The following is a 27,605-nucleotide window of genomic DNA, read 5'->3' as shown; positions in this document are numbered from 1 at the left end:
AGAGAGAGATTTGGTAGTTTCCTAAGATAATAGAAAAGACTGGAAAACTTCCTACTGACTTCATTGGCTTGTGGATCATGCGCTTAATTGTTAAAATACTTAAATAATTGTTTGCTTCATCCTCATTTTATCCTTAGAGTAACTGAAGGACAGAAAGGTTCTTTGTCATCAGATGATGGCTGCAAAGCCTAGCTTTGCACTTAGATGTTATCTTTCTCTTCTTTGCATAACAGGAAGGGAAAAATATCAGTGTATTATTGGGTTGATTGATCAGATCAACAGTGTTTTTAGTGGGGGACTAGCGTGTTATACCTTGGCATGGTTTCTGCACCAGGAGGGCACAGAAAAATCTCAATGTGCTCTAGACGTGTGTGTGTTGGGAGGAGGGAGGGCTTTAATGAGAGTGGCTCTGAGAGTTGCTCTAATTAAAATGCCTGTAGCATCACATATATCAAAATTCCTGCACTGAAAAATGGCAGCAGGGGCACTTTAACTAAAGCTACACGAGACATGGAGTCTACTGGAGTGCGGTAATTATCACACTCCAGGGCTAGGGACAGAAGTGGCACATAAACCCGTTTAAGTGATCAGAAACTGATTTAAAACTATAACAGAACATAAGTTCAGTGCACATAAACCAGTTTCAAAATGGCTGAAACTGGTTTAAGATAAACCTGGTTGAATGTAGTATCAGACTTGACTGATTTGGGTCAAATTCATAGGCAATGCGTAGGTGGAGGGCACATGCCCGTCCTGAAATTGGCTTTCGTTGGCCAGGGGTTGGGGAGTGCCGGTCAATGTCCCCCTGAGAGGTGCCATCACCGCTTCCAGTTTTGCTGGCAGCACTTCTGGTTTGCTGCTGGTGCTTCCAGGGTTGGGGATTGGCCACTGGGGACCACCTCCTGGTTGGCGATCAGCTGCTGGTGCCCCCCACAGAGCCAAGAGGCACCAGTCACCCATGGTCAGACTGGTTTATGAAACTTCTGTCCCAGACCCATTCCTGGTTCAAGTTAAATCATAGTTCCCCAGCATCCCAGCATGCTTTCCAGCCCTGGGCTGGGCTGGGCTGTGCTCTCTGTTCCAGCAGAGGAGGGTTGCGGGGGAGGGGAGGCAGGGACTGCGCTCCTCCACCTCCCCCCACCCCCAGGCAAACCCTGGCTGGAATCTGTGGCCAGGGAGCAGGGGTTAAATCCCCCTTCCCCTGAGTACAGAGCTGCCCTGCCCTGCTAAAAACTTACTGCTGGCTGCAATTGTGGACTACAAATCCCAGAAGCACCTGGAAGCAGGAGGAGGAAGTGACGGGCAACCCTGCAGAGTCCTGCTGATGTAATTCTGGACTGCAAATCCCAGAGACCTCGGAGGCAGCAGGAAGAGGAAGTGAACACATCTCATGCTGACTATGTGCCAGAGAGTCATGCTCCAAGTGCCCCCTGGCTTCTGGCTTGAGCCTCTGCAGGCATGTGGCTGCATTTCCTAAATCAAAAGCAAATGTTTGTCCACTTGTTTCTCAGTTTAACCTTTGCAGCATAGACTAACCTGCAAAGACTGAATCTATTTAGCCTCAGGCTTTTTGACTGTCTGTACTTAGCCCAGTAGACTCAATTAATTGATTAAGAGAGTCTGCTATGATGCACTATCTGCTCCAGCATGTCAGAGCAGCCTTGCTGCACGTGTATAGGTGCCCATAGGCTCTCACTTTCACACTGATCTCAGAACTTAGTTCTTAAGCTAATGGGGTAGAGAAAATCCTTGATTTTTTTTTTTTTTTCTTTTGGTAACAAGGTCCCAGTATTGGATGGGTTGAGAATCTGTCACTTAGCCATTAACTGATTGATCTGAAATAAAGTATTGCTGAACTTGTTCTCATTGAAGAGGGTGCTTCTGCTCCCATTGATGTCTGTGGAAACAAAACCAAACTTCAAGTCCTTTGAACCAGTTTCAGCACTGTTTCTAGAACAGTGAAGCAAGTGCTTGGACACATCAGTTGCTCATAACTGATTTTTAATTTGATCCCTTTGTCAGCTTGTATATTTTTCAGCTCCTTTTCAGTTTACTCATTATATCATAGACTCTGTTTTGTTTGTTTCCCTAATCTGAGGTCACCGGCATGATGTAAAGGAATTGTTAATACATACAAAGAGTTAATTTGTTTATCTTTATGATAACTGGCTCTTTTACCAGAAACCTTTCACATCCGATAAGGAAGTAATTATTTTATGGTGCCACAGTGTAAAACATATAATTTCCTTTCTGCATGGATTTTAGGAAAGTTCAGTTCCTTGTTTATGAATAGCTAAGTTAATATTGTATCCACGGCACATTCTGAGATAAAGTTCCGGTAACTTACAATTTGAATAACACTTATGGTATGTTAAGAAAGCTAAAATCCTAGACATACAGTACCCCAGCACAGGCCCCAGGTGGCCACCCAGTTTGCCCATGCCCTGTTTGGGATCTAATGCTGCAAGATTCAATGTTCCTTGGCCTCATCCATCCTAAGCACAGTCTTAACTGAAGTGTGACTTACCTCTGTGATTTCAGCTATCCTGATCTAATGGCGTGGGCATTGGCGGAAGTCAGTTAAGAAACCTGGCTTCATAGGAATTACTCCCTGGTCATCAGGCCTACTCCTCTGCAGTTGCAGGCAACTGCGTGTAAAACGTTTGTCCAAAAGTGCCTGTGAGAACACCCACTTGGGCCCCCTCATGCACCACAGCCACCAAGCACCCCATAATAAAGATAAGCTCTTTAGTACCAAAGAAAAAACAAATACCTACAGTGTGCCCTGGGAACAGAGGTGGAGGGTTGGGGGCACCACCAATACTTCTACAATGGTAAGGGATTTAGTTAGGTAAAATATAGTCCTATGAGGCTGACCATGCTGCTAACTGGCTGTGTGTTTATACAGTACCCACTACACTGGGGCTCTGATCTCAGATGAATCTGTTGGCAACACCATAATATAAATAATAAGAGAAACAAAGTGATATTAACTAGCCCAAATTGTCATTGTCCAAGGTGAAAGAGATGGAAAAAAGTGAAACAAGTACCTTAAAGGTAGTGGGCCAATTAGACTGAATTTTTTTCCACTTTAATAATCCAAGTTGATCTGAAATAACTAACATAAGATTCTAAAAGCTAATATAATTACAAAGGTAAAGCATGACTTTTAAGTGGACACTGTCCTTTTAAAACAGTGTTATAACCTTAGTTGTCACATATTAATACATTATTCATCTTCCCTCTACGTGTAACCAGTATTAAACATAAATAACTATCCGAATAAAAACAATCTGATAACACATTAAAGTAGCCTTAACACTGTGGTAAGCTGCTCCTTATTCCACTTCTCCTTTTGCAAACCTTCATCCTGTTCAGAAGCAGCTGAGCGGCCGAGTTTTAGCCAGCTGGCTCATCTTTCAACTTTTCTATTATTTGATTTATCTGATACTTCTGTCAAGCAAGATTTTATGAAATAGTGTTAAATGAAATACATGCTAACCATCAAGAACTCCTTTTCAACTTGTATTTAATCACTGCAGACATACCAACATTTTTTTAACTTGTGCTTTGAGGAATATTTGCTGTTTTCTTCATAGTTGGGTTTGCTGATGTTTTAAATGATTTAGAAAGTTCATAGCCAGAGTCATCTGTCATTTTCAGTAAAAGCTATGCAATTTAAGCATTTATCATTACACTAGGAGTCCCCTGTTCTTGTAGGTACGCTCTTTAAGTGTTTTACGTATATGATTTTTCTACGTTAGTAATCCCACAGAACAGAGGTTTCCTATTTCTAGTGTGCTCCAAACTGAGTTTGCTGTTCCACTAGTGAATTCCTGTGTGGTTTTGGACAAGGTACTTAGGCCTGGATCCTCTTGATATTTTGGTGTCTAAGTTACACTATTCAATGCAGTTTGGAAATGAATTGATTCTAATTTGGCATGAAATAAAAGAAGGAACACCAGAAGAGGGTTTGTATGAATGGGTGTCCATTTTAAACAAAAGATTTCTTTCCTGCTTTTCTTTTACTTTCATGCCACACTGTTTTGGCTGTATACCTGGGTTGACTTGTTTATCTGCATGCCCTCTTCTGCTCCAAGGTCATCTTAAGCAGTTGTCATCTCCTTGTTTAAATGTTTGAAAGTAGCCAGGATGTCTCTCTCTTGTTCCAGCTTGTGGCTTGCTCATACATCTGGAGTCATATACCCATTTTCTTTGCTTTTGTGTGGTTCTGCAAAGGGCTTCTGGATTTTCTTGACCTCTAGGAAGAGGAGCATGGTCCATTTTTCAGCAGCACTAAATGGAAGGTCCACATACGTGAGCAGATATCAGCATAAGTCAAGAAAAGGGGCACTGTGGAATAATTCAGGAGCCCAGGAACACCCAAGTTCTGATGCTGGCTCTGATCTTGACTCTTTTGGGGCCCACTGCCACGACAAAGGAAAGGCACTCTGACAGAATGATAAAAATAGCAGGGACAATAATATGACCGAATAGTATGACCTCCAGCAGTGATTCCAGTGTCTGCACCGACTGTCTGGAGTTGGATCCAACATTTGTTAGGGAAACTAACACTGAATTCCACTGTAGTCTCAATAGCACGAAAGGGACGCAGGTACCCACAGGTCCTGACCAAGAGCAAGAGACATTGCCCTTGACAGCCAGGGGGTCTTTAGTATGAAAAACCCCATGGCAGACACAGGTACTGAAGGTGGGATCCCCAAAACCCAGGCAAGAAGTTGGACAGTTCTGGCATGTAGCGTAAGCCTCTCTGGCTGCCATAATATCCGTACAGTCTTGTCACCTCCACCTGAAACCCATCTGTGAAATAAAATGGGCACATATTACTGTGAGAGGGGAGGTAAAAGCCCCCCAACATGTCCCGGGACCCCACCCAACAAGCCCCGGTACTTACTGTAGGGAAGGAGATAAGCAGCAGCTGCAGGGAAACACCAATGCGGGCTTGGCAGTTCTGCAGCTGCCTGAGCCTGCGGATTGGCAAGCCCTGGGGGTGAGGCCTCAAAGAAGCGCGGGCTGCTCAAAGGGCAGCTGGGGAGAGAACTAGCTGCCTGGGAAGAGAGGAGTGGCACGCCGGCCAGGATACGCGGGTGGCAGAGCCAGTTGGCGTCAAAACCGAGAGCAGGGAGGGAAGCCCAGCTGCTGGAACAGAGAGTCCAGGCTCTGGGAGCTGAAGATTGCTGGAGGGCCACAGTGGGGAGAAGCAGTTCTTCTCCGCAACCACAGGCAAAGACATAGCTCCGCCAGAGAGCTCAAGTACCACGGCGGGGAAGGGCAACGAGCGATGGCAAAACCCTGTAGGCAGCCTAGTGAAGAGGGAGGAAAAGGCAGTGGCTGACTCAGAGCCCTACAGGGAAGTGGCAAGTACCACCAGGTGGTGGAATCAGGAGTGATTAACTCCTAGTCAGCTGGTCCCTGGGAAGAATACCTGGAGAGACGGACAAATTCCTTCTCCCGTCCCAGGGGACAGAGGGGTCCTGGGAGCCAGAATCCCAAGTAACCTGTCGGCAGATGCTGAACACCTTCTTTTTAGTTAAGAATTTCCTGAGTTACAGTTACCCCAGGCCAGGGCAGGTTTAGTTACCCAAAAGTTGATCCGAAGACCAGGGATCAACTCGGGAGAGATTGATGGCTGGAGAGACCCGACCCCAATCAAGGCAGGTAACATGGATGAGAAGAGGTCATCCCAGGGAAGACTACAGGGAGCAGCGTCTTCCCAGGCCGTGGATGTGGTAAGGGTGGGGTTAAGAGGAGGTTTGGAGCTGCACTAAGAAAAACCAGGGTCACAAACCTGTTTGGGACCACCAACAGGGAACTGTCTCCCCATCTATCAACACTGAAGACGTGGCAGGCGAGTAGGGGCAGCGCTCGTAACCATCTAGGTGGCCCCAGGCTGCGATCTCACCCTGACGTCACTAGGGAAGAAGGCACTGATCAAAAAGGGGCCGAAGCCTTACAACACCTACCAGCAACAATTAACCAACTACTTTCTGCAGCTGTTGTAAAAAAGGTAACAGATACCCATCACATGAGATAAATATTGCTCAGCAGTCTCTGGCTTTGTCATAAGTAAGGACTTACTTAATTTGTAGTTTTGCAGACCCTGCAAAATCAGAGACTGTCCACAAAATCTGCAAAATCAACAACAAAAAACTTAAATAAAAATAAAATCCTGGCTCCCCAGTGGGAGCCAGTGGTCCTCGCTGCCAGGAGGGGAAGGTACTGGCTGGCAGGGTGTCACAAAAGCAGCTGTTCCCTTGTCCCTCCTCCCCCTCACCGGGTCCAGCCTGCCAATCAATGCTGAAGGCCAAGACCGCATGAAGGGCAACCCGCAATCGAGATTGCAACCACTCGCTTGTCCCTCCTCAGGGGTTTCTCCAATCAGTGCCAAGGGGCAGGGCCTCTCTACCACCCAGCACTGAGGAGCGGGGCCACAAAATGACTGCAGAATTAGAACTTTACACCACGCTCAACCTGGGAAAATTGGTAAATCCCCCTGTGATTTAGGTGGACCCCTAGACATAACAGCTCCTTTTTTTGCTCATCTACCTATTCAGTAAAATGCTGCATGAGTCAGGAAGGCAAAGGATAAGCTGCAGTATGACTAAAGGGATAGTAACACCTTTAATTTCCACAGGAATAATGGCAGTAAAAGACTGTTCCAGGAACTAGGCCCAAGTGTCTAAAGATCCCCATATTCTAGGCAAGTGGTTTTCAACCTGTGGTCCGTGGGCCTCTAGGAGTCCGCAGACTATGTCTAAGGGCTTTGCAAAAGATGGCTATGATCAATCAAAAGCATGTCAATACCCACACTTACAATTCAGAGGGGTCCACACCTCCATTTGAAATTTCCAAAGGGGTCTTCACCTCCATTTGAAAATTTTTAGAGGACCACAAATGAAAAAAGGCTGAAAACCACGGCTCTAGGCCTTACCAGACCACCCCATATTAGTGCTGGTGAACCTTCCCATGGTGATGTCAGGCTTTGCAGCATCTTAGAGAAATGCCTCTTTCTCTTGAACCCTGAGGCCTGACAGGGGGGACAAAGAATAGGCCCCAGTACAATTAGGGAACCCAAATCACAAAAATTCATCAATAACCTCTTAAGCACTACCATGTTTTATGACCTGGGGCAGCAATACCTTCTCTAGCAGTACACACCTTGCTGGTCTTACAATTGATCTACCAGTGCAAGGCTGGTTAAATATTGACTGGTGACAATCGGAAATAGAAAGCTTCCACACAGTGATGGCCACATGCTTCTTCACACTAAAGGGAGCTCTAATAGTGAGGGTCTTTTCCCATGCATAAGCAAAAGAGAGAGTTCCTAGGCCAGAGACAAGCTGACTCTTTCTTCAGACATTCTGCCTGATCTATCTTTCAGTGTAACTGGGTTGCAGAAACTTAATCTCTGCATTGATGCAATCAATTATTCAGTCAGTGGGCTATGTTTGAGCAAGTATCTATGGTAGTCTCAGGGGTGTTGGTTGTAGCCGTGTTGGTCTAAGGACATGGGCAGACAAGGTTCTTTGGGTAAATGTGATATCTTTTATTAGGCCAACTGGCTTCTATCCCATCCAGGAGAGCACAAAACAACTGCAGACTCCTGCTTTGCTTGAAGAAGGGTGTTTGTACCTGAAAGCTTGCAAACAACAAATTTTCCAATTATTGAATTAGTCTAAGAAAAGATATCCCATTTACCAAAGAACCTTGTCTGCCTACGGTAATGTCTTGGCTCTGATGCAAACCAGGATTTTCCCAAAGGGCTAGTCACAAGAGCCATTTCATTCTGCGTTTTCACTGTTGATTTAATGGGAATTACCTAGTCATAATGAAAATATCTCAAAACACATTACATAGATGCTTCTATACAGTGATCTCAACAAACAGTAGTCATTTGGTTTCAGAAGGAGTTTGAAATGAAAACACCATTTCCTTAAGTATGTAACTTAAACGACTTCTAAACCCAAAACACCAGTTGCTTCTGCGCTGACTAAATAAAATGTATTGAGTTTTACAAACAAAGGACACGTCACTAACAGCATATTAGATTATCAAACATACTAGACTTTTCAAACTGTTGGCGTTGTTTTGCTCTTTTCAGTTCAGGTGATGATAACCAGTGAAGTTATTTTCTCTTTTGTTTAAAGTCAGTGTCATTTTCAAGTTTCCAATCAGTCTTTCTTTCCAAAACCTAAATGGAAGCTCAAAATCAGATCACCATTGCCACTCAAACCCTCCACTGGTGATTACAAAATATCGGGGTATTGGGTAATCATGTTTGGTGATCTGGGCAATGTAAACAGGCTTTCATTGTTTGAGCACCTCATTTGGACTTTGTAACCATGACACAGTTCACTGCCCAGAGTACCGGCACATAACAGACTTAAAATCAAATTAGGTCACTTGGGTGCGTTAATATTTTCATAGTTCTGGGGTTGAGGTGGAGACCTCTAAACTCTTCAAAGACTGTTTGAGGGCAGCCCCTTAGATCACAGGCCTCTAACCATCACTTATCTTAGGGCAAGAACCCACCTTCATCTCCCTGCAGACCAAGGCTTTAAGGCTGCAGTTGTGCTTCTGTATACTTTGACTATCTCCATCAGGTCTGATCTTAGTTCAGCATCTGTAGTTTTCTCTCAAAAGCAATGACAGAATTGGCCAGCAAGCAGCCAGCTTCCACAAAGCACAGTATCACTTATTTTAGGTCAACAGCTTTACAAAAAGTACATATATTAATAAAACTACTAATAGTCACATGCATATTAAGCATGCTAGGTATTGCCCATGATCCACATGGGGTCTGCTACTCACATTTTTCAGTTCTTTGTACATCAGTTCTGAAGTCCAGCAAGACTGACATTCTGTCTGTTATCAAGCTGGTGGTCACTTTAATCCCATTTTCAGTTCATTGTTTGGAAGTCGTCTTCCACTAGGACAAACTCAGGGATAAGGTTTTTCCCAGGTAACATGCATAAGGATATGTATTTAATTAACCCCCATATAGTAATTTTGACTCCCCTTTTCCCAAGGGGTGTCAAACATATGGCTAGATCTGGCCTGTGGAGCCTCTTTGGCCCACCAGGCTATCCGTGGGCTATCAGTCCACTGGACATGGTGGGGGGTGGCCTGCCACAGAATTCAGGGACATTTGAACCTGCTGGCCATGGCCATTGATGGCAGATGCACAGTTCCTGGAGCAGCACCGGCTCCTGCTGTGTCGATTGTGGCAGTGTGATCAGCTGCCACCGTAGTAAGAATTGCTTTTGTGCTCCCCAGCGAAGACAGTGCCTGGGGCTGCTGTTCTGGTCACCCTGCCTCAGTTACACTACCAGTCAGCGGTATAGATTATGGTCATCCTGGAGCATCCCTTTTACCTCCCTCACCAAAGTGTTGGAACAACTAAGGACGCATTCTGAATTTTACAGTGAGGCCCAGGAAAGCTGAGGCAAGACTTTGAGAGTTTGGAATAAGACATGCAGACCTGGTAAAGGAATTTGTGTACCTAGTTCCTATTCTCTCAACTATACTGTTGGTCCAATAAAAGACCTTTAAAAAAAAACCCAACAAAAATGCTTCTCCCATATTTTATGGACTATCATAGCAGCAGCAACACTCAAACTCTACTACAGTTCCTGTGTGTTATATATCCACAGGATGAGTTGGTCTTTGACTTAGAGGCTGTCTCTCTCAGAGAGATTACAGCTCCTAGCACTCTAGGTTTGAAAGAGGAAGACTGTTGGCTTCACTAACCCAAGATTAGACACCAACTTCTGCTTTTTATCATTGTGTTGTCAGCAAATTCAAAGAGTTTGAGTCTTTTGTTGGAAACTTTGGGAACCCAACATACAGGATCGATTCAACTATTAGCTCGTGTTTTCTGCTTGCCCTTGAAAGACAGATTTTTTCCCTTAGTCAGAATTCCCTATGCTCATGAAGCAAATCAGTGTTGGGAACAAGGATCCCATATTCATAAATGCTGATCTAGGACCTGATTCTGAAACCTAGCCTGCAGTTTTGTCAGGGCAAATGAGTATTTAAAAATGCAGGGCTAGCTCATCCACCATTTACCTGCTGAAGCTCCATTGATTTGAATTCAGTTAAATTGATTCATAGATTCATAGATTCATAGATGCTAGGGTTGGAAGGGACCTCAGTAGATCATCGAGTCCGACCCCTGCATAGGCAGGAAAGAGTGCTGGATCTAGATGACCCCAGCTAGATCTAACCTCCTCTTGAAGACCCCCAGGGTAGGGGAGAGCACCACCTCCCTCGGGAGCCCGTTCCAGACCTTGGCCACTCGAACTGTGAAGAAGTTCTTCCTAATGTCTAGTCTAAATCTGCTCTCTGCTAGCTTGTGGCCATTATTTCTTGTAACCCCCGGGGGCACCTTGGTGAATAAAACCTCACCAATTCCCTTCTGTGCCCCCGTGATGAACTTATAGGCAGCCACAAGGTCGCCTCTCAACCTTCTCTTGCGGAGGCTGAAGAGGTCCAGGTGCCCCAGTCTCTCCTTATAGGGCTTGGCCTGCAAGCCCTTAACCATATGAGTGGCCCTTCTCTGGACTCTCTCCAGGTTATCCACATCTCTCTTGAAGCGTGGCGCCCAAAATTGAACGCAGTATTCCAACTGCGGTCTGACCAGCGCCCGATAGAGAGAAAGTATCACCTCCTTGGAACTGTTTGTCATGCATCTGCTGATGCACGATAAAGTGCCATTGGCTTTTCTGATGGCTTCGTCACACTGCCGACTCATGTTCATCTTGGAGTCCACTAGGACTCCAAGATCCCTTTCCACTTCCGTGCCACTAAATGTCTTGATGCTAAATGTCTTGTCTGTAAATGCCTCTGCTGACTCCCACAATTAGTTGTGTGCATTTATTTAAGGGGAAATTCATGCCCATCACCCCAGAAGCAGGATTTTAAAGTCAGTCCCTCTACGAAATCTCACATAGCATGTACCTCAGTACACAAAGAGATTATATATTAGTGATCATATTTAATGATGCAGATGCATTTTTGTGACACAAGTGTGAAAACACTCATAAAGATAATTATAACTGTTGGCAAATCAAATGCTTGAATATCATGAGCTGGGCCCTCAAAATCATGAGATTGGGTTGAAACTATTGAGGTTTTTTAAAAAGTAGGGTATTTTATTTGGTGAGTTTTTTTTGTTTTGAACCTTGAGAATTTTGAGTCACATTTTCAAGTTTTTCCTCTGCTGCCATGTGAAATAATACTTAAATTTAAAAAATGAAAATAGGCACAATCCTATTCAGTTTGTCTTACTGCATGAACAATTGCAGTTTCCATGAAAAGAGAATTTTTTAAAAGAGACTTTTTTGATGGAAATTTCCAGTCCAGCTCTGCAAAAAAACTCCATGGAAAAGTAGGCTATATGAGGTGTAAAAATGACAGTTAACACCCCTCAGATGATTTGCAAGGTGGGACTGTTTCATTTATATTCTCTTTTCTGTATCATATTTAATTCTATTATACAACATCAAGCAGCTTGTTAAGTTCTTACTTTCATTTTCTTGGAAATTACTTCTTCCAAAGACAGACAGATCCACCCCATATGGTATGAGACAGCAAACAAGGAAAGCACTGTGTTTCAAAATAAACACCAGACAGAAGTTGTCAGAGTGGAAAATATTAGATCATGGACTTTAAACACAGCTAAGCTCTATTTTTTGGGAATTCCACTCAGCTGATCACCTAGGAGAAGATGTATTTTTATGCCTAAAAGTAAAGTAGGCGGTTTTCAAAGTTATGCAATTATCGATGCTGCTTTCTCATCTGTTTCCTTTACTGAAATTTCTTGTGCGTCATGGAAGGCAGCATTTCATTATATTTTCTGTACAGGACTCAGAGGCTTTATATGGTTTGGGAGTCTTTGGTTTCTACCCAACCTGTGTCTTCGAACAACTCAAAGAAATTTATGCTTCAGGGTCAGAAATACTCCACAGACAGGTGACAGTTCTAAGATTCTGGGACCAAGATTTTCAGAAGTGACTCTGGATGTTGCCCAACTTTAGAGGATTTAAAAAGGTGTGATTTTCATAGAATGAGTGAAGAGCACTCTGTGAAAACCAGCTATAGTGTAGTGGAGAGGGGGCTAGAATAGGAATTAGGAGACCTGGATTCAAGATGTTCCTCTATCACTGTATGACCTTGGACTAGCTGGTTCTCTTTCTGGACTTCTGTGTCCCTTTCTACCTTTTGTCCATCTTGCCTATTTAGACTGCAAGCCCTTTCTGTGTCTCACTATCTGAATGTACAGGGCCTGGTACAATGAGGGCATGGTGTTAGTTGAGACCTATAGGAATTACTGTAAGAACACAAATGCCAACGAACTACAGTACCTTGAATTCCTATCTGCTTTTGAAAATCTGGAACCAGGATTATTTTACACAGAATACTTGCTAATAACTTTCATTCAGAAAGCATCTATACAATGAAACCAGTACCTATTAGCTATGAATTCATTTATAATTTACACATTTTATTTTATAGCACCAGCTGGAAGGGTCCAGCTGTTTTAATCTTATGTTCAGTTTCCACTTTAAGTGGCAGGAATTGTTATTGCTTAGCTGAGTAGCACAAACAATACCACTCGAATACAAAGGGCAGCATTGCTTCTGAGATGTGTAAATGTAAATGAGAGAAGGGCACAATATTTATTAAGCCGGCAGCCAGGTATGCAGTCATGAAAGAACTGCCTACTAGGCTGCATTGGCAGGGTCCAATGTTATGTTAATATTTTGTGTAATATAATAGTAATGCTCAATACATAGCTTTGAAGGGATGCCCACACAGTAACTATTTAAACCTCATGACAAACAGGTCCCATAGATATTGTTCCCATTTTACATAATAAAGATACAGAGTCCCAGCATAATCTGCTCAAGACCACTAAGCAAGGAGTTCCCATCATTGGCCTGGAAGTTCTCTCTTTAGGATTCAGCAGGATTGTTTGCTTTCCAGAGCTCATGTACTTCTGACCCTTTCTATCAATCAGCTATGGATGTGGTGGTAGAATTTGGGGATGTGAGCATTTTTCTGAATGAAAAATGGACTCAGATAAGGAATGCCGTTTGCCTAAGCCACTGAATGCTTGTGTGCTTTACAACTTCTTGTTTCATTGTCCAAGGCCAGTAGATAGTGCCTGAGCAATGTTGCATGGACATTTAACTGTATATTTAAGAATGAATGTAGGGCTTTCTATCAAATTAGGACATTGTGAATTTCATCCTTTTTCATGAGCAGCTGACAGCTATTTTCCAAGTTTCCTGATGTCGCATGGGTCTGACTTGTATTGCTCTTCCACTGGCCAGGTTCACTTAAGGATGAACAGCATTGTTGAAAACAAAAATATAGCAGTAAGTACAAGCTAGAAATGATGTCTACAACCATTGCTTGGCCCTCTCAGTTTATAGGAAATATAGCATACATAGATGTCCAGTGTAAAAATAACAACCTGTTCTTCCCAGCAGTTTGCAGATGGTAACTGATCATTACAGCTGCCCCTCTGGGGTGTCCAAGTTGGCATTAGGAAGTGGAGTTATTTGCTGATCTTCAGCCAACATTGGTCATTCAACTGCTCTATGATCCAAAACCACTGAAAATTCCCCCATCCACTTCCTAACATAACCCTTTAGAGGACTAAGTTAAAACTAATCATTGTGAAAACACAGGATGGTGCAAGAAAAGCTCCTTGTCATGCCAACAGCCAAAAAAGCTCATAATAGATCTGCTACTGGGAGGCTGAAAGCCTCTGTAATTAATCAGGAGCATAGTGTCTTTGTTAGCTTCTCTGGCTATGATCCAGATGTTGCCTGACTTCTGGAGCTACACTATACACTTCTGGAGTTGCTATACTTCTGGAGTATTTTGCTCAGCAATGATTCTGCATCTTCAGGATGGATGAAAATTGGAATAAATAATAACAACTAATAATATAAATTATTATATAATTTATATTATTAGTTATTATTAATTATTATTATTATATTATTATTATTATGGCTCAAATCCCAAAGACTTTGCATAGTTTTTAACTCAGTCTTCTCTTGTGCAAAGTGCCCACTTTGCCATACATGTCCATCTCGTTTTCCTCCCTAGCTTTTCCAAGCTTCAATCTGTCTCTATATCTACTGTGTGAACTTTCATTGATCGTTACTAGGGAAATTGCTTTATTTTCTCAACGATACCAGCTTCTGTTCCGACCCCACCCATTTCATTCAGCAGGAGGCAGGCAGTATTTTTAATCATTATAACCACTTGCAAACTCCCTTATAAACAAGGAGGTTATGCAGTGAGAGGTGTAATGAAATCCCAAATAAATCGGTTAATTTATTACATATAAATTGGGCTTCCCAGGAATTCAGTCATAGATGGATTATCCTTACCTAGGTTTTGATTTTAAGTTCTGCATGACTTGAACAGAAGAATTATTTCTTCATTACTGGTAGCATGACCATCAGAACCTAAGCGTGGGTGAATTTTATTCAGGTAGTTTGTGGATAATACATTGAGGTATATTGAGCAAGTATGCTTCCGCTTGATGTAGCAGCTCTTCTGCTGTAGCCCCTTTCACTGAAATAAAATCAGTGGAGAGACACGCATGCACCTCATCTTGAATCAGTGTGCTGATAAATAGGGAGTGTAGCTTAGTATTTACTCTACTGAGCCATGAGTCAGAATCCCAGAAACTGCTGTTTAATTTTGGGGTTGTCATACTGTTGGTTTATCTGGGTGAGAAAATTCCAGAGTAGCTTCCTTCGTGGGGGCCCAGTTCCCAAGTAAAATTAATTTTATCACAGAAAAATGATTCCTCTTTGGAACAATTTTTTTTCTGGATCAGAGTGGCCATGGGGGAAGAGGAAAGGGTAGAAGAAGGAGGAGTTATTCCAGAATTGCTGTATTATACTGGAATACAGGTTTTCCTCGATTTAGGCGGTACATGTGTTCCTGGAGAACGCTGCATACATCAATTTTGCATAAAACAAACCTACTTTATAATGTAAGAAATAGGAATAGGTTCCTGTGCCGGCTGCTTCTGGGGCTGCTCCAGCATGGGCTGGGGTGAGTGTGGACAAGTGGAGCCCTGGGCGGTGTGGGGCACGGCACTCACCCCAGCCCCGGCTGCAGCAGCCCCAGGAGCTGCCGGCATCAGCTGCCTGCAACCACTGTGCTGCATTGTGCCCTTAACCCCCCGGGGCTCTACCTGTCTCCACTCACCCCAGCTCCTGCTGCAGCTGCCCTGGGAGCAGCTGATGCCAGCTCCCTGTAGCCACTGGGCTGCACCGTGCCCTGGTGCAGGCAGCTGGTATCAGCTGCTCCCGGGGCTGCTCCAGCATGGGCTGGGGTGAGTGCAGACAAGCGGAGCCCCGTGTGGTGCAGGGCACAGCACTCACCTCAGCCCCAGCTGCAGTGGCCCCAGGAGCTGCTGGTGCCAGCTGCCTGCACCAGGGTACGGTGCAGCACAGTAGCTACAGGGAGCTGGCATTGCCCACTCCCAGGGCAGCTGCAGCAGGAGCTGGGGTCAGTGGGGATAGGCAGAGCCCCGGGGGGGTTCGGGGCATGGTACAGCCCAGCGGCTGCAGGTAGCTGGTGCGGGCCTCTCCCAGGGCCACTGAAGCCAGGGCTGGGGTGAGTGGGGCCATGGCCCTTTCCCCTCCCCCCACACATTTACCTGTTTGGGCAGGGGGCATCTTTGCTGAGTGCATAAGAACAAATTTACTTTGCATATATCAAATTATGGGTCTAAATATGCTCATTGCATAGGAGCAAATTCTCATATAAAGAACCTGCGTAAATTGAGGGAAACCTGTAGTTAGCCTTCTAAGAAAGGAATGATAAGTAGAGATTGAAACACATCTTGAGACCTAGGTTATCAAAAGAATCTTAGGGTTCCTACACATGTACTAAGTTGAATTAAAATAAGATGGCTTAACTAAATTGACTTAACTAAGTCAACTTAAGTTAAGCCATGTCAGAGCGTACACACGTACAGCTCCTTGACATGGTGGCAGCCAACTTGTGAGCTAAGTCGACTTAACTAATGCAACACAAGTTAATAGACCTCAGAGATGGATTACCTTGTGCCGGATTTAAGTTGACACTGCTCCACATACCCATGTACGCTCTGACAGTTAAGTCGACTTAAAAAAGTTAGCTCATCTTAACTGTCAGAAAGTTAGTACATGTGTATGCACCCTAAGGATCCATTGAGGAAATGCCTTTAACCAGTTCTTGGCCCCACTGGTTCTGGTTAAGAAAAAAGATGGCATCCCAGATTCTATGTGGATTATAGGAAACTGAATTAAGTCACCTCAAAGAGCTCTTGTCCCTTACGTAGAAGAGATGAGACTCTGGATGCCATAGCAAGTTCAATCTATTTTCCACTATGGAATCCATTTAAAGTGTGTCCAAGGGAGGGGGGAAACACTTGCTTTCACAACAAGGCAAGAAGTTTGGCAATTGTAAAGAGATGGCTTTCTGCGTATTCAGTACACTTACCATATTTGAGAGATTTCTGAGAGAGCATTATATACAGCATGTCTCTCCGAGCCTCTTTGTAACATAAAGACAATACACCGACGTTAGTCAGTTCCTGTACTTATGAACTAATATACTTACAAATGGTTTATAATGATCTTAAGGCTGAGACTGGAAAAGAACTCAAGACAAGTGAGTAGTTTTAAAAAAAAAGGAACAATATTTACTTTGGGAGCACAGTTGGTGAGGAGGAAATTCCTGACGGAAAAACAAAACAAGAAGGGGCCAAACTCTCCCTCTCCTCCTGCCCCCTTCCCCCTGTCCCACATTTATAAATGTTTAGAGATTTGTCAGACTCAGCTCCTATTACAGGTTTATATGTTGGTTTGTAAAACCCCTATATAGGTTGGGTGAGAAAGGGGAATTATACTACTGTGCATTAGTGCAAGATCTTGCATTTTCAGAGAGGAGAAAGGCTCTTGTGATTGCTCCTATCTTGATATCCCCATGTGTCAATGACTGACAAACCTGGGTGGCAAAAAAAGCAGATTGTGACAAACAAGGATTTTCAGACATCATAACATTTTGATTCCAAAGTTGATGGCACTTACTGGCAATGCATTCCTATTCTTCCTGCTATGTGATAGTTTCTATTTCTTAGAAGCAGCAAGAAACCCCACCCTACTAAACACCATAGTTAGAATATGAAACCTAACAAAGTTAAAGAGCATTTTGTACAGCTAAGAGTATATGACAGCATGACATAGCCATCCACCACCAGGAAATCCGGTACCTATAGTTATCTGCAAGTAATGCAATTGAATAGACACAGCTCTGACATTTTGAAGTTAGTGCCTTCCATACTACTGCACCGCAAGTCAAGACACTTGAAAGGATTTTACGTTTGGTAAATCCATTACAGAGACACTTTTTTGCTGTATAGGCTGGAGGCGGTTCTTTAGTTCCTTTAAACCTCTCCAAGGTGGAGGGTCACAGTAAGAGAGGGATAATGGCTCCCATCCAGCTGCAGGTGCAGCAGAACAGTATGCTTGTTCACTGGCTGTGCTGTGTATGTAGAGTTTTTTTCTTTTTTTACCTAGATTCCATCTTTGCCAGAATCTTTTCATTTCAAGAAGCATTTAATGAATGCACATTCCTCCCCCAGGAGTGTGTGCTGCTACTTCTTCTTCCCAACTGCTCGCTTTCTGCCCATGTTTCAGGATGCCTGCTCAATATGACAGAAGGTGAAGAAAACTACCTGCATACATCAGGGATCCACCCATCAGAAGGAATTTTCTCTTTTACTGGGATAACTCAAGAGACAAACATGGAAAAGTATTGAAACAAAAAAAAGAGGAAACATTCAAATTTTGGCTTTCATAGATATATTTAAACCAATACAGTCTGCCATTTCAGACCAAACAACATTGAGGTGATTTGACCAGTTATATTTTGATAACTGGTCGCGAGCTAATATGAGCATTGCATATACCCTAGATACCTCTGCTGTTTTAGGGATATGTACTCACAAACAAGTGACCACAAGGTAAGGTTGGACATGAACTTACAGCATGCCAACTCTTCCTTGGTAACTGCCCATGTGCATGCACTTAGCCTGTGATAAGTGTAAAATAGCTTCTCCTCAGTGAAAGTGGGCTGTACCTCACATACTCTGGGGATATAGCATGCACATAGGCAGCACTATGCAATAGCTGACAACGCAGTAAGTTCACACTCTTGCCTACTTTGCAGGAACTTAGTTTTGTGACCATTCCAGTTTTTTGTTCCAAATAATGGCATGTGCACTGCTGGAACACTCCTTAATTTTTCATACCTTATAAAACTTCCCACAAAGTGGACATGCCAGTTGCTCAGCTGTGACAAAGTACCTGTGGCAGAAGTGCTTTGATATTTATAAGAGAGGAAGATCTTGCTGCTAAAGACAGGGTCTAGAAATAAAGTTGCTATCTGTGAATTTGATCCAGAGGGGTGCTGAGACTTCCAATTCCTGCTGAGCTACAGTCCTCCGGTTCTTACCTAGCAGGTCCACCATCTCCCTCCATACAAGCTTTCTTTATATGTAGGTAGCCAACTTCCATTGAGTTTGTACCCTTGAAAACAGAAGTGCGAGCAAGACCTTCCATCTGAAGTTGACTGAAGTAGTCCAGCAATTAATTTCTAAGTAGGCTTTGCTCTACAGGGACATATACTTGGACTAATTTTTCATAAGCACAAAGGTGCTGCTAATCTATGGCATGCCAGGGACAGAGACTTTCTGTGCTGTATTGGTATAAGTATTAGAAGCATCAGCCTCAGAGATGGGTATCATTCATACTTGCTTACATAAGAATAGCAATGTTTTCCTTATTATGTGCCTGTTAAGGGAATTTCTCACTTGAAGCTGCCTAGAACAGGGCTAATTTGGAGTGCATTAGTGTACTAGGCAGGGCATGTTGTGACTGGAAGTGAAGCAGCTGTCACTTGGGAGTTTACAAGGAGAGTTTTTTGAATAAATACCAATCTTTTACTTCCTCATATAGGACAGTTGTATTTACCATTGGATAACACATGTTCTATAACCTCTAATTAAATAACCACTTTTCCTGTCACTCCAGTGGGCTAAAGATAAAATGGGTTGTTCTGGTTTGTTCTTCATACTCCTCTTGGGTGAAGCCAGTATCCACACTCTGGCCAAATTTCCTCCTCACAGCTCTGTCTGGTAGAAAAAAATCCTGCCCAGATTTGCAGGGCCTCTTAGACCTCTCAGCCCTCGTCTGAGAGTCAGTGCACAAAACAGTTATTTTAACTCTCTGCTAGCTGTTGTTAAAATATTTTGATGATTCACTCAGATCAAAAGAAAAATTGTATATACTGGATGCGTCTACACGAGATGCTAACTGTGCAGTAGCTGAATAATACTGCACAATAGTGTGTCACAGCATCAACAGTGCTAATACGCTGTGAAGTATTATTAGGCTACTCTGCAGTAGTGTCACTAAAAAGGCATTCGCTGGCACTACTGCATAGTAACTCCAGTTACTGCACATCTATTTAGTACTTGATTATCCAAATCAGCAGTAACCACTGTGCAGGAGCTTCTTGTGTAGATGTGCCCTGTTCCCTGTGTAACCTGAAAAAAAAATTGCATGCTGGTTTATTTTTCATTATCCTCTAAATAGAAAACAAGTTGCATTTCTCAGAAACTAGAAATATATCATGTCAACATAATGAAGTAGTATTAGGAAGAATGCACATGTGAAACTATCAGTGAATACATCTTTCTTTTACTTTTACTTCCTTACTCTGATTCAGCAGGCTAGCTTATCAGCTGGTTTAAATTGGCCTATATCCATTGATTTCAATGGAGTGAGACCATTTTACACTAGTTGGGAGTAAGTGGTGTTAGGCGAGAATTAGAGAACTGTCTGTACCCACTGCTGTCCTTTGCTCTTTTCACATATACATTATATAGGCACCAGGGGTTAATGCTCTGTAAATTTGTGCTGGCAAAGATGCCCAGTCCTTCACATGCTTACTTTGCATGAGCAAATGCAGATGATGACATGCATGCTGAATTGTATTCATCTGGTTCCCCCAAGAAGGTCCTGTGGTTTTCTGACCTGAACAGGAAAGAAAATAAGAAAAAGGGGGCAGTGAAATATTTAAACAAGCAAAATATATGCTTAATTGCTTGAGGCTTCTCTTTCTTTATAAAGGAATCGCTCCCACAAGCTGCCTTGAAGCAGAGCAACTGCTACAGTAGTTGCTACAGGGGGCTCAGCAGGAGGGTGTCTGCAGGTTTGGCAGAAAGCTGGCACACACCATGTGAATTTGTTTGGGTATTTTCTAGCCAGGCAGGGTCAGACAGATTTGTTTGTGAGTGGGAAATGACCTACAACTGTTGCATAACGAAAGTTCATAGCTCAGTGGCCTAACAAATAAAAGAACTCCCCTACAAAGCATAAGACTGTTCCTGACCTCTGGGTACGTTCCCTCCCTTTATCTCTGAGGGCTTGTCTGTGCCATCCCTGTGCTGTGCCTGGCAACACATTTCTGGAGGATGCCCCACTCTGTGCATCAGGTCCCAGAGGAGGGCCGTGCAGCGCCAATCACTGCTTTTAAGCTTCTGTCTTAGTCATGTGCATGGCACACACAGAGCTGCTCCACAGCAGCTGCATTGCTTCATTTGAGAAGCGTGGCTCTCTTCAAGTAGGAACGAATGGGTGGGGTGCGCGTCACAGCAGCGCTCCCAAGCACTGCCTGCAGGCAGCATAGACATGCCCAGAATCACCTTCATATTTAGGGGCATCCCTCCCCCTTCCCTTGTTTACCAGGGATAAGGGTAGGACCAAGTTGGGGGGCTGCTCATTGATGGTGCCGTTCTGGTGGATATATATCTGAGCAGTCACGTGGCTCTAGGCCAGGAAGGCTCCTCATGTGAGGCGCTCCAGGGTTGGTGCTGGACAGCTCCTTAGTGGGCAGCCAAAGACTAAAGACCACAGGGTGGAGAGGGCCCTGTGAGGCAAGCCCCAGTGATGGAGGAGTGCAGGCCGAGGGATTGAGATCACTGAGTGGTGACGGCTGAGAGGCCAGAAACAGAGGGAAGTGAAGAGGTGAGACTACGTAACTGGCTGTGCTTGGGAGGTACAGTAGATGATATCTATTTTGGGAGGTAGCCAAACAGCACCAGACAGGCAAAGGTGAAGGGAGCAGTTTAGGTGGGGCCAAATGGAGCTAAGTGCACACTATATGGCTCTCCATGTTGCTGAATTCCCCTTCTCCCAGGCTTCCTCTTGGCTACGTATCTGATCTGTAGTTGGGATCCTGTCAGGTGAGCTGGTTTAAAGGCAGCTATGATACACAACAGTATATACAAGCCCTCAGGGTTTGATCACATAGATGCTAGTACCTATAACGCCTAGCATCTAAAGGGCTTTTAGCACTTGCCTCCAAGCTGTGCTACGTGTGCTGTGACAGGTTTGGTGTACTATAAAACTAGCAGCTGTAAGATTTAGTGTTTTTCATGGCAAATGTGGTGCAACTGCTAGCTGGTGTTCATGGATTTCCTGAGCTCTTGCCACCTACATAGTTGTGTGCAGTAACAGTTCCCATTCTCTTCCTGTGGGCAAGTGGCTTCCCCATCTACAGGAACCAAAATGCATCCCACCTCATTCCCTCCATACACTCTGGCTTCAGTCACAAAGACACTTGGAATGGAACAACACAGACTCCAGCTCAAGCTTCTCTCTTTGGTTACACCTTGGTTTTTCCCAAATGTTCAGCTACCAGGTAGGAGTGATAACCTGTTCCCCACCCATCTGCCGAAACAATGAGTCAGACAGTCCATAAAACACTTCTCCAGGTGTTTCCTCTGGATAGGACTTTCTGGCAAACACTGCCACAGCTGCTTTCTCTTCCTGAAACTTTAATTAAAGTTTGACCTCATCAGATTCTTCGGCAGTTACTCTAGAACCTGAAAGCTTAATAGGGTTGGAAAGCCTTCCTTGGTATTAAATTAACCACTCACAAGAATCCCATAGATGGGATAATTTGTTAGTTATCATGACAGGTAGGATTCTACAGTTAATGATGCCTTAAGCTTTTAAGTTTGACAGGACACAGAAACCACTTTGAGTTTAACACACTGGTTACATTTTTCAAAAAGAAAAGAGGTGGAAAGGATCAACAGGTTTAATAATTTTTAAAGCTGTTCTGGGTTGTTATAAATGTTCTTCCAGCACTGACTGATTAATTTTAGCCCTTCTTTTCAGATCCTTTTTTGCAATTAAAATGACTTTTTTACAATCAAAATGAGAAAGAAATGCTGAGTCCTTGTCATCGGAGACTCCATCCCGAGGGAAACGGAGGGTCCCATCTGCCGATCCGACCCCATGGTGCGCGAGGTCTGTTGTCTACCTGGGGCTTGGATTCAGGATGTTACAGGCATGATCCCGAAACTCATTTGAACCTCGGACCAGCACCCCATGGTCCTTATCCATGTGGGAACAAATGATGCAGTGGGAAGCAGTCCAGACCGCATCATGAAGGACTACGAGGCCCTGGGATACAATCTCAAGGAGGTGGCGGTGCAGGTGGTATTCTCCTCTATTCTCCCAATACGTAGACATAGTCGGCGCCATGAGGCCTGCATCGGAGTGGTCAACCAGCGGCTTCGGAGTTGGTGCTACCAGGCAGACCTCGAGTTCCTTGACAACGACCCACTTTTTGTGCAGGGGACATGCTCAGGTGGGATGGGCTTCACCTTTCCCCTAAAGGCAAGCGTGTCTTTTCTGCCAGGTTGACTGATCTCATACGGCGTGCTTTAAACTAGCTTCGCCGGGGGATGGGGCCACAGGGGGAAATGATGACGCTTCCCAGCCAAGACAGGTGCTGAGCACAAGAAGTACTCAGGTAAGTGGCAGGGGTCCGGATCGCCTGCAGGGGAGTGGTGCATACACCCACAGGAGGTCTTAAATGCCTCTACACTAATGCTCGTAGTATGGAGAAGAAGCAGGAGGAACTAGCCCTCCTGCTAGCTAACACAAACCCGGACATAGTGTGGCTCACTGAAACCTGGTGGGATTCAACCCATGACTGGGCGATAAACATCAAGGGCTGCAGACTGTACAGGTGGGATAGAACGGGGAGGAAAGATGGGGGTATGGCGCTGTACGTCAAAGAGCAATAGACATCCTCAACAAGCAGCACTGGATCAGAGGAGGGGCAGACTGAAGTGCTCTGGGTTAGAATACAAGGGGTTCGAGGGCAAATGGACTTAACAGTGGGTTTCTACTACAGACCACCCAACCAGGGGGATGAGCTGGACCGGGAATTCTCAGGTCAGCTCACGGAGGCAGTTAAGTCAAGGGACGTAATCATTATGGGTGACCTAAACTACCCGGACATCTGCTAGGAGGAGCAGTCAGCTAGGTCTGACTGCTCATATAGGTTCCTAGCCGAGATACAGGACCTCCACCTAGCCCAGGATGTGCACGGTCCCACCAGGTAGAATGCCTTGCTGGACCTGGTCCTGGCCACAGGCAATGACCTGGTGAGGGATCTGCGGGTTCTTGACCACCTGGGCGATAGCTATCATCGCCTACTGGAATTCACCATCCAGTGCAGGGCGTCAAAGGCCTGCAGCAAGGTAGTAGCCCTTGACTTCAGGAGGGCTGATTTCAATGAGCTAAGGAGATTAGTTGGGGAGGCACTGAGGTCATGGAGGGGAGGGGAGTTGGGAGTCCAAGACGAATCGTCATTCCTTAAGGAGACACGATCCTCCAAGCCCAAAGGGTGACAGTCCCAACGCAAGTCAAATGGGGCAAGAGTGCTCAAAAGCCCCCATGGCTCACCAAAGGCATTCAGGATCACCTGAAAGCAAAAAAGGAGGTATACACCCAATGGAAGGGAGGGACCATCACCAAGGAGGATTATACCTCCATTGCTCGAGACTGTAAGGGGGGCTGTTAGGAAGGCTACGGTGGAGGCAGAACTGGGACTAGCGACCTGGATCAAAGAAGTCCTTTTTTAAATACATAGGGAATAAAAAGAAGGCACCGGGTAACGTGGGGCCCCTGCAGGACATGCTTGGCAATCTGGTGGTTGCACCAAATGATAAAGCTGACCTCTTTAACAAATTCTTTGCCTCCATATTTCTGAGCAGGGACCGAGACATCCCCCCCACCGGGATCCTGGACGAACTCAGGAGAGGCACAGCCGGGCCCAGGGTCAGAGAGGACCTGGTCAGGGCACTTGTGGTGGGACTGGACGTCTTCAAATCAGCAGGTCCAGATGATCTCCGCCCAAGTGTGCTGAGGGAATTGACAGAGGCCATTGCGGGACCCCTGGCACAGCTCTACAAGCACTCATGGTGCTCTGGCAAGGTGCCAGAGGATTGGAAAAGGGCCAATGTGGTCCCCGTTTTCAAAAAAGGGAGGAAGGAGGACCCAGGAAACTATAGGCTCATTAGTCTTACCTCAGTCCTGGGGAAGCTCTTTGAGAAAATTATCCAAAAACACATCTGTGAGGGACAAGCAGGGGAGATTATGCTTAGGGGCAACCAACATGGGTTCATTAGAGGCAGGTCCTGTCAGACCAACCTGATTGCCTTCTATGACCAGGTCACAAAATCCTTGGATGCAGGTGTTGCGGTGGATGTAGTCTTTCTGGACTACTAGGAATAACGGCCATAAATTGTTAGAAAGTAGGTTCAGACTAAACATCAGGAAGCACTAATTCAGTCAGGGTGACCAGGATCTGGAACCAACTTCCAAGGGAAGTGGTGCTCACTCCTACCCTGGGGGTCTTCAAAAGGAGGCTAGACAGTCACCTAGCTGGGGTCATTTGATCCCAGCATTCATTCCTGCCCATGGCAGGGGGTCGGACTTGATGATCTGCTCAGGTTCCTTCCGACTCTACCAACTATGAAACTGTGACTGCAATCAAAATGACTACATACTAGCACCAAATTTGTGACAGCCTGGCACGTCTGTATGAGACGCTGACTGCAAAGTGGCTTGTTACTACTGTGCAGTAGCGTAGCATGGCATGAAGCATGATGTGATGCTACTGTGCAGTAGTAATGAGCTACTGCACAGTCAGCATCACTAAAAAGCTGTTCAGCAATGCTACTGTGCAGTAACACCAGTTACAAGTACTAAATGATTGCAGTAATGACTGTACAGTCAGCGTCTCATGTAGACTTGGCCCCTCTGGAGCAAAGTGAAGTTATCAGAAGTAGCTACAAAACAAGTGAGGTCTGTAGATATGGGTAACATAATTATGGAAAAGAATAAGACTGTTCAATAGGGAAGAAGATTGTTATTACCTGTGGAGTGCAGAGAAGTTAGCAATGGGAACACATAAATTGTAATAAGCCATAAAACAATTGTCTATGTTTAGTTCATGGTTTTTAATATCCAATAAAATTATGAATGCTGGTTTCTGCTGGCTTTACTTGTTTTGTATCTTTGTCTTATTACGACTCTTTGGTCCACAGGTTTATTGCCCTCCTCCCCTTCAAAAAATGTTTTATTTACATAATGGGAGTTAAAAGTCATGGTTTAATCCAGTATTTAGATTGCTTTGAATCACCTTTCCCAGAACTGAAGAAGGATACTTTGTACCCCAAACTTGTCTAATATTACTCCCAATTACACAGTTGGTTCAGTAACTATACAGTTGGTTGGTTGGTTGCATATTCCCTGGACTATCATAGCTACAGCAACACTGACTCTGGCTATCATGGCTTAAGCTGGAGCCACTTGCTAAAACTCCAGAGCTCAGTGGTTGTAGCCTCCAGTTTTATAGCTCAGATAGAATTTAGCCTCCGTTTCATGGAACTCATGCAAAAGTGCCCAAGTTCTTACTCTATGTGAGGTGAACAACCATGGCAGCTGGGTTTAGTGTAAATGTTGCAGTCATTTCTTGAGTATATGAAAAAAGAGGTAAAGACAAATGGTCAAATTTCAGAAATAAGGTTTTTTGGTAATATTTTTTTATTGTACCAACTTTATCATTGGGAGAAATGTTAGATAAGCTTCAGCCACAGAATGTCCTTCCTTGGGTCTGGGTCAGAAGCAGGTAAAGCCTTAGCTAATACCAGGTAGAACAGTCCTTTCCATTTAACCTTTAAGGAAAGAGATCACTTTTAAAACAAGAAATGGACAGTAAACCCGTGGAGTAAAGGGAAGATGGTTGTTCTTACCCCAGGAGCCTGGAGAGGTTATCAGAAGGAGCAGATGCATTAGATTGAGCCATGAACAATGATATTTGGCTCGGTGTAACTTATGTTCCTCTTCCCTTTTGAACAGTCTTATTCTTTTACACAACTGGCTTTATCATCGGTAACTGTCTTTGGCCTTTAATGACTTCCGTTAACTGTGTGGTCTTCAAAAAGTAATTTGGTGTGAACTACAGATAAGCTTTCATGTCTTGTCAACCTAAAAGAGCCATGGTGCCCTACCCAGCCTTCCTAGTAAGGAATTATAAACCAACCAAAGAAGTTAAAAGGATGGTTAACTCAACCTCCAGCTAAGTTACCATTCCCGAATAAACTTTACAGATTTTGTGGTGGCTTTCACAGAAATGCATGTTTCAGTCCTAATGAATTCCCTAGCATTCTCCTATGGGATGATTGCAGTGGGTTGGCATTTTCCTTCACAGTAATGAAGACAGTAGAAATAAAGGAGTTGTGGTGTGAAAAGCGGTACAGAAATGCAAAGTATAGGAAGGTGTTTGCACTTTTTAATGTTGATTCCACCTTTTTTTTTTCTAATCCCTATTTTATATCTTTCCAGATCTGAAGTTTGCATCATTGTTGGATATTCCAATCTTGAGATCAGCCTAGAGGTATAAACTTTTGTTTTGGAAAGTATGACTAAAATCTCTTGTGTCGTTTCACACCCTACTCAAATTGTGTGCACCACATATCCCAGTCACTGCTCCATGACTTACACGGGATTGTTTGTTCAATTCACATCTCTGCTTATCAGCAAGCCCTCTAAACCATGCTTGGTAGGAGAATCTTTTCTTGTTTGCTGCGGCTTTTCAGTCACCTTCCTTTACAATACATTCTTGTGCAGCATGGATTGCAGCATCACAAAAAGGGGCCCTGCTCAGTAGATGTTCTGTAGCAGAATGCCAGTTTTCCTTCTGTTCCAGACAGAGAAATCCAAAGCAGACATCTCCTCGACAGGCTTCTTATGTTGAAACCAGGTCAAGGAGTATGGGTAATCTGCAGCCAAGCATACACATGGAGCACAAGGAATTCATACCACAGACAGAGCACAGGTTGGCCCTGTGGGCTCTATAACTGCCTGCCAACCTACCTTTTTACACTGTACTGCTGCCGTTAAGCATTCTCTGCCCCTGACGTTTCTGGGGATGGCAGAGCTGCAGTGAGTCAATGCATTTCCTATGTTACTTCTCCATGGGGCAGCGTCATGAAGGCAGAAAAGATTTCTGACAATCAATCTGATGATGGTTTTTTTCCTTAGTTACTTCTGCATTGGTTTCTGTAATGTATGGAGAAGGAAATTTCTGTGGTGCTGACAGGCAAAGGGATTTTATGTTATTGCTGC

The 27,605-nt window shown here is 44.2% G+C and overlaps 1 protein-coding gene and 1 long non-coding RNA gene across 3 annotated transcripts in view; one reads left to right on the top strand and one right to left on the bottom strand.

The window, feature by feature from the left end:
* The window catches only part of NOS2 (nitric oxide synthase 2), a 77,666-nt gene that overhangs the window by 9,898 nt on the left and 40,163 nt on the right, over positions 1–27,605 (top strand). The window contains exons 2-3 of the mRNA XM_019493421.2: positions 22,296–22,935; positions 24,188–26,874. The gene's annotated coding sequence lies outside the window, so the exon portion shown is untranslated. The remainder of the gene's footprint in view (positions 1–22,295; positions 22,936–24,187; positions 26,875–27,605) is intronic.
* LOC109284588 (uncharacterized) overlaps positions 16,745–27,605 on the bottom strand; it is a 35,731-nt gene continuing 24,870 nt past the window's right edge. Inside the window, exons 4-5 of one of the 2 annotated variants that reach the window (XR_009456689.1) lie at positions 20,061–20,144; positions 16,745–19,654 (exon numbers count right to left, since the gene is read on the bottom strand). This is a non-coding gene — a long non-coding RNA (uncharacterized LOC109284588). Of the gene's footprint in view, positions 19,655–19,792; positions 20,145–27,605 lie in introns of those variants that run through there. The other variant, XR_002092105.2, reaches the window with a different exon arrangement.

Source organism: Alligator mississippiensis, chromosome 14, assembly GCF_030867095.1.
Source record: "Alligator mississippiensis isolate rAllMis1 chromosome 14, rAllMis1, whole genome shotgun sequence".
NCBI lineage: Eukaryota > Metazoa > Chordata > Crocodylia > Alligatoridae > Alligator > Alligator mississippiensis.
Note: the sequence above shows the minus strand (reverse complement) of the source record. Positions and strands in the feature narration are given on the sequence as shown.